A 7,500-nucleotide genomic window follows, 5' to 3' on the forward strand; every position below is an offset into this window, starting at 1 on the left:
CTTCAACTCAATCGGCCGATTGGTTTAACTAATAAGTGCACCGGTTCTACCACCTTCAGAAGCAGCATTCCCGGCCTGTTGCATGTATTAGCTCTGGTTTTCATCAATCTTCCCCTGCTGTGTTATACTGAGCTTATGCGGTTTCTCGATTGTCGTGCAAAGTGTGTTATCACACATACCCAATATGCTCAACTCTCATGTTCGTTTGACGCACCAAACTTTATTAGTGATGCACCACACAACAGGTTTTAATATACGCGATCGTGTGTGATTCAGTGTGAACTTGGTGCGCCAAGTCCATTTGTGATGCATCACTTAGCTAACCATCTTTCGGGACTGTTTAGGGTATGTGCTCCTCCACATCTATGCTTACTCGTACACATTCTCTGTCAATAGGTTTAAGATCGGGCATTCTACCATATCATTGCCTTAATGCTTTCAAATCAAGGCTACCAGGGTAGCCTAATTGCGTTCGAAACTCAACTTGTGAGCTGTCGGCCCTAGAAGTTTTTTAGGCTGCTAGGACCTCTCTCTATATTTTGCCTTTGGACTTCTCGAAGCTCAACTTGTGAGCAGTTCCATGCACCACTACCCGTATCTCTTAGCTTAGTTCTAGCCATGTGCGTTCAAAGCTCAACGTTAAGCTGTGTCCTGCACCACAATCGTTATATAATAAGCTTATCTCTAAGCTTTTTGCGTTCAATGCTCAACGTTAAGCTATCCCTTCGCTTAGAACCTCGCTCTACATTTTGCCTTTGGACTTCTCGAAGCTCAACTTGTGAGCAGTTCCATGCACCACTATAGGTATCTCTTAGCTTAGTTCTAGCCATGTGCGTTCAAAGCTCAACGTTAAGCTGTGTCCTGCACCACAATCGTTATATAATAAGCTTATCTCTAAGCTTTTTTGCGTTCAATGCTCAACGTTAAGCTATCCCTTCGCTTAGAACCTCGCTCTATATTCAACTTTCAGATACCTCGAAGCTCAACTTATGTGGTCTGCTTTCGCTCTTGAAGGGGAAATTTTTCTGACAGAGGGGGGTTTTTGGGCCAAATTATGCAATATTAGTTTAACCTCCGTCGCAGAACCACATTTGACCAGGTCGAGAAAAAAATTTTTTCGTGACGACCTGGTCCCCCATAGTAGGGAATGAACATGACATCTTAACCATATTTGACCATTTTCAAATTTCTCGTCGCGGAATGATGACTTTACTAGTAAAATTTGTTCCGGGTAGGGACCTCCCATACAAAATTTTCATCGCTCCAAAAGTGATTTTGTTTCACTTTTCAACATTTACAAGGTCCATAAATCATGTTTTGAGACGATATGGAAAAAAAAATTTTTTGCCCGTCTCGACCAACTCGACCGATGGTGACCACAGTAGGGTGCTCCATACAAATTTTGCTTATGTGAAATTTTTCAGTGTAAAATAAGGTTTCTCCAATCGATCGCGGGTTTCACTTTTCATCATTTGCTAGGTCTAACTATGATGTTTTGAGTGGTCCCGCAAAAATTTTTTCTTGGACCGGGCCTTCCTTCCCGGCCCTGTCGGTGTGCTCTGCAGTAGGGTGCTCCATACAAATTTTCCTTATGTGGAATTTTTCAGTGTAAAATAAGGTTTCTCCAATCGATCGCGGGTTTCACTTTTCATCATTTGCTAGGTCTAACTATGATGTTTTGAGTGGTCCCGCAAAAATTTTTTCTCTTAGCCAGTCGACCCTTTCGTCCATGTCGGTGTGTTCTGCAGTAGGGTGCTCCATACAAATTTTCCTTATGTGGAATTTTTCAGTGTAAAATAAGGTTTCTCCAATCGATCGCGGGTTTCACTTTTCATCATTTGCTAGGTCTAACTATGATGTTTTGAGTGGTCCCGCAAAAATTTTTTCTTGGACCGGACCTTCTTCACAATCTTGGCCTGTTAGAGTATCTTGGTTGGGTTGCTATGGGCTGCTACGGCCTACTTGATAGGCAATGTTTCAACTCTTGGAAGCTTTCGTGGTTGCTAAGCACTGTCCATGGCCTTCTTGATAGAAATGGCTTATGGTGGCCATGGACTTAGCCAAATTTTGAAGTCTCCAACCAATCTTGGCCTGTTAGATTATCTTGGTTGGTTTGCTATGGGCTGGTACGGCCTACTTGATAGGCAATGTTTCAACTCTTGGAAGCTTTCGTGGTTGCTTAGGATAAAAACCCCGACGAGAAAGGTTTCCCGGACTTATAAAAATAACCGATTAGCCCCAAGGACACATCTTCCTTGAAAGGCTAATCATGCACCACACACCACACCACCCATAGGCTTGCAAGCAGCACTCTTGTCGAGTGCAGCAAGCCTATGCTCACATCAACTACCGTACACGTACCACCATAGGCTTGCAAGCAGCACTCTTGTCGAGTGCAGCAAGCCTATGCTCATCAACTACCATACGTACCACCACAGCCTTGCAAGCAGCACTCTTGTCGAGTGCAGCAAGCCTATACTCCACGAACTAACCACTTCACCACCAAGCATGGGTCGCCTGAGAGGATCGATGCGAACGCATCTCTACAACTCGCAGCTCCCAGCCTGTAGTCCCGTCGTTTGCGGGCGGTCGAAGGTGTCGAAACTAGTTGTATCCACGGTCGACGGGAGCACAGCCACCAGGGTTCCCTGTGATAAGGTACTTCCACGTGCAGCGTGCACCCGCCCGTTGCGGCTCAGTCTAGTGCTATAGCGGGGATGAGACGGCAGTGTGCACGGGGCAGCACCGACGGATCTCAGAGGGTTGTTAAGCCCGCTAGCTTCCGATCACCTAATGGGTTTATGATGCGCTATCAGCTCGGATTGGATACGACCTTAGAGGCGTTCAGGCATAATCCAGCGGACGTAGCGTCATACCAAAGTCCGGTCGAACTAGTATTGAGCCAGTGGTCCGTACCTGTGGTTCCTCTCGTACTGCACAGGAATTCCGTTAAGATAGCAGCATACAGCACACACCAGTAGGGTAAAACTAACCTGTCTCACGACGGTCTAAACCCAGCTCACGTTCCCTTGAAAGGGTGAACAATCCTACGCTTGGTGAATTTTGCTTCACAATGATAGGAAGAGCCGACATCGAAGGATCAATAAGCCACGTCGCTATGAACGCTTGGCGGCCACAAGCCAGTTATCCCTGTGTGACATTCGAGCAGTCGAGCTGTTTGGACATGGCGTGTTTTGCTCCGCAGTGAGAAGGAAAATATTGGTGCAAAAATCGTTTAGAGAGACTGGATTTTAGTTATAATCCGTTGTTAAGTGTACGTTTTAAGGGAATCGTGTGAAAACCGCGTGAAAATCGGTGCGATAATACGGAAAATAAGTAAAAAACATTCCCCATACATTTTGTATGGGGAACTATTTCCGCTATAAAAACGGGCAAAATAGACCTTTTTCGGTGCGGTTTTCAGTGAAAAAGCGAGATTGGACGCCATTTAAGCGATTAAAAGTGATAGACAGTGTTTGCCGGTGAAATTCGGCCCGAAATACGGAGTGGCAAATTCGCGCAAAGAATTACAACAACAACAACAACAACAGTGTGTGTGTATCGTGAGTTTGCGTAAAAATCCGGTCCAATCGGGCCGGAAGTGGACGGAAACGGTAGTTTTTGTGCCCGTGATCGTGTTAATGCAAAAAACCGGACGGAAATCGGACGAAAATCGCCGAAAAACAACGTGGCAAAAAAGTGCAAGGGGTGCTACCGCCGGAGCACGTGGTTTCGAGCAACGGTGTTTATTAGAAAATCGTTAATAACTTTGCGAGTTTTTATCGGATTCGTGTGCGGTTTTCACCGTTGTGATTGTTTTAACTCGTTTAATAAGATCCAAGCGAAAAAACAGTGAAAAACGCGAAAACATTTTTTGACATTTTTTGGTGACATCCGAGTGACACATATGACCCCGCTGACGAATTTTCGAAGGTGAGCAGTCCCCCGCTGACAAATTTTCAAATTGACGGTTTTTGCTCGAAAAACTGCTCGAAACTCAAAAACACGTAGAAAAATTCTGGGAAGCTGGGGGGGTCATCGGCAGCTCGAATCTGCTCGATTTGGACAGTTTTCATCGAGCTCGAAACTGCTCGAAACTGCTCGAATTTCCGAATTTAACTGAAAATCGCGGGGAAAAATCGGGAACGACTGGGGAAAATACGGGAAGGCGTCTGCAAGTAGGGAAACACCTCCCCCTGACCACGGAGGCCTGCTTGGGTCTCTAAAATGGCGACAACCCGAGCATCGCGTCCTCGGTCGGAGTCTACCGAGGAAAGGCCGGGGCGGTCTCTTTTGGCTGTAGAGCCGAAGGTAATGTTGACAAGAGCTTCGGTGATGGCATCGAAGTCGACGAACAACGACATGGTGGAACTGCGGAAGGTGATCGGGGAAATGTCCCTCGCAAACGAGCAGCTTCGAACCATGTGTAAAGAGCTGCAGCAAGAGCTTGTGATGCTGCGACAGCGGATTGAGGCCAATGACAACATGGCCCGCGAGGAACGAAAGTTGGCCCGGGAGGAACTGAAGCTGGCCCAGCAGCAGTTCAAAGAAGAGCTGCAATGGAACAAGCAACAGGCTCGTCAGTGGCACGAGGAGACTCAACGTCTCCGCAAGGAGCTAGAAAAGGAGACGGCAAGCCACCAGGAGCTGTTGGCGCAGATGCTTGGTTGTGGCGGCAATCAGGCACAGCAATCGCAGCTGCAGGAGCAGTCGTCTTCTTTGACGAAGCAGCAGCCCCAACGGTTGCAGAAACAACAGCAACGGCCACAACAGACGCAGGGGCCAACGCGTGGCCCTGCTCAGCAGCAACCGCTGCAGCAGCAACAACAACAGCAGCAGCAGCGGCCATCCTATGCCAATGTGGCTGCCGAGGCATCTGGTACACAGGCGACGCAGAGTGGCGCATGGACGGTGGTGGGACCCCGCAAGGCACCACCGAAGCCGCAGCAGCAACAACAGCAGCAGCCGGAAAAGCCACGCCCGCAACTTGCGCCACGCAAGCAGTCGACGAAAAAGAAGCTGGACGCTATAGAGGTGGCCCCAGGAGACGGTCAAACGTGGACAGACGTTTACCAGCTAGTCCGCAGCGCACCGTCGTTGGCTGAACACCAGGCGAAGCTCGGTGTGGGACGGCGAACGACGCGGGATCGGCTGGTTATGGACGTAGAGGACGGTGCTAATTCGGAAGCAATTTTTCAACGTGTGCAGGAGGTCTGCGCACAGGCCGCAGCTCCGGCCACCGCCCGCCTGGTGACGGAAACGGTAGAGGTCCGCCTGGAAGAGGTGGACCCTTTAGCGACGGCGACGGACGTGGCGACGGCGATCCAAACATTCACAGAGCAGTCGGTGAAGGAATCCGCCGTGCATTTGGTCAAGGCATGGAATGGCACGCAGACGGCATACGTCCGAATGGCAGTGAAGGCGGCAGCGAAGATTGCGCAGCAGCACGTGAAGGTGCTGCACACTTCGTGCCTAGCTACACAGTTGACACCACTGACGCGGGGCCAGCAGCGGTGCTTCAAATGCCTGGAGCACGGACACCTGCGGCACCAATGCCGGAGCGAGATGGATTGGTCGACGCACTGCATCCGCTGCGGCCAACCGGGACACCTGGCCCGAACATGCACGGCAGCGGTCTGCTGCGTGACATGCAAGGGCCCGCACCGGGTGGGACATCCGTCCTGTCCTCGACAACGATAAAGGTCCTGCAGATCAACCTCGGGCGCAGCAGATCAGCGCAGGACCTGATGCTGCAGACGGCGCGGGAGCTGGGGGTGGACGTTGTCATCGCCTGCGAATTATATAAGCCGCCTCGGGACAACGGCAGATGGGCGGTGGATGAGGCGCAGAGTGTGGCAGTGGTCGCCACCGGGGCTTATCCCATACAGCGTTTATGGGAAAGCGCTCATCCTGGGCTGGTGGTGGCCACAGTGGGAGGAGTGACATTCGCTAGCTGCTACGTCTCGCCAAACACCGGACCAGCGGACTTCGTCGCCTATCTCGAGGCGGTGGAGATGGCGTTGGTGGGACATCAGCACCTGGTGATGGCAGGTGATCTTAATGCATGGAGTACGGACTGGGGGAGTGCCCGCACAACATCGAGAGGGCACATCCTCAAGGGCGCTATCGACCATCTGCAGCTGGAGGTCCTCAACCGCGGCAACGTGCCCACCTTCAAGGGCAATGGGGTCGCGCGCGAGAGCGTTGTAGATGTGTCCTTCGCGAGCTCTACGGTCGCCCTTGAGGACACCTGGAGGGTCAGCCAGCGATATTCGTACAGCGACCACCGGTACGTGGAGTTCTCCGTGGGCGTTCCGGGGAGACGGTCAGCACCGCAGCAGCGTACGAAACAACACCATCGGACGCAGTCGTCTCGCCTCCCGCAGCATGCAGGAGTTCGCTGGAAGACGTCGACTTTCTGCAGGGAGGGATACCAGGCTGCGCTGATTGATTGTCGATTTGCAGAAGCGGACACGCCTGACGCGCTGGTAGGAGCGCTGTCCCTGGCCTGCGACAGGACGATGGAGCGAGTGGGCCCGCCAAAGTTCCGTCAGCCGCCTAGGCTCTACTGGTGGACTCCGGAGCTGGAACGCATGAGGCGTGAGTGCGAGGAGGCGGAAGAGAGGCATCGTGGGGCCAAGGGGCCAACAGAACGGGACGCGGCTTTGGGGCGTCTGCAGGACCTTCGTAGAGGGCTGCAGCGCGGGATCCAGGAGAGTCGAAACGAGAAGCTCCAAGAGCTGATCGACGGAGTCGACAGCGACGTATTCGGACTGGGATACAAGGTGGTGATGGCCAAGCTGCGTGGTCGCACCCCGCCGGAGACGGACCGGACAGTGCTGGAGCCGATCGTGGATGCCCTGTTTCCGCTGCATCCCCCGTTCGAGTGGCCAGCCATCGAGCGAACGGCTGACGAGGAGAGGCTGCGACCCGTCACGGAAGCGGAGGTTCTCGCGCTGGCAGAACGGATGGCCCCATCCAAAGCACCTGGGCTCGATGGGATCCCGAACGCGGCGGTGAAAACCGCGATCCGTGAACACCCGCAGGCGTTTGTGCGGGTGTTTAACGACCTACTGGAACGCGGTGAGTTCCCGCGGGCTTGGAAGGAGGCGAGGCTGGTGCTGGTAGCCAAACCGGGCAAGCCACCGGGCGATCCATCGGCGAGCCGACCGCTGCTTCTGGAGGGAGCAGTCCCCAAGTTGTTCGAGAGGTGCATTCTCGAGCGCCTAAATGAACACTTGGAGGACAGCGCTGCCCCTCAACTGTCGCCGGAGCAGTACGGATTTCGTCGCGGGAGGTCAACGGTGCAGGCGATCCAGCGGGTCGTCGAGCGGGGCGAGTTCGCTCGGTCCTTCCACCGCACCAATGGACGCGATCCACGATGTCTGGTGGTGGCAGCGCTAGACGTCCAGAACGCGTTCAACACGGCCAGCTGGAGGGCGATCGCTGCGGCACTGCGTGAAAAGAACGTCCCGGCCGCGCTTCAGAGAATACTGCGCA

Source organism: Anopheles marshallii, assembly GCF_943734725.1.
Source record: "Anopheles marshallii chromosome X unlocalized genomic scaffold, idAnoMarsDA_429_01 X_unloc_93, whole genome shotgun sequence".
NCBI classification, from domain to species: Eukaryota; Metazoa; Arthropoda; class Insecta; order Diptera; family Culicidae; genus Anopheles; species Anopheles marshallii.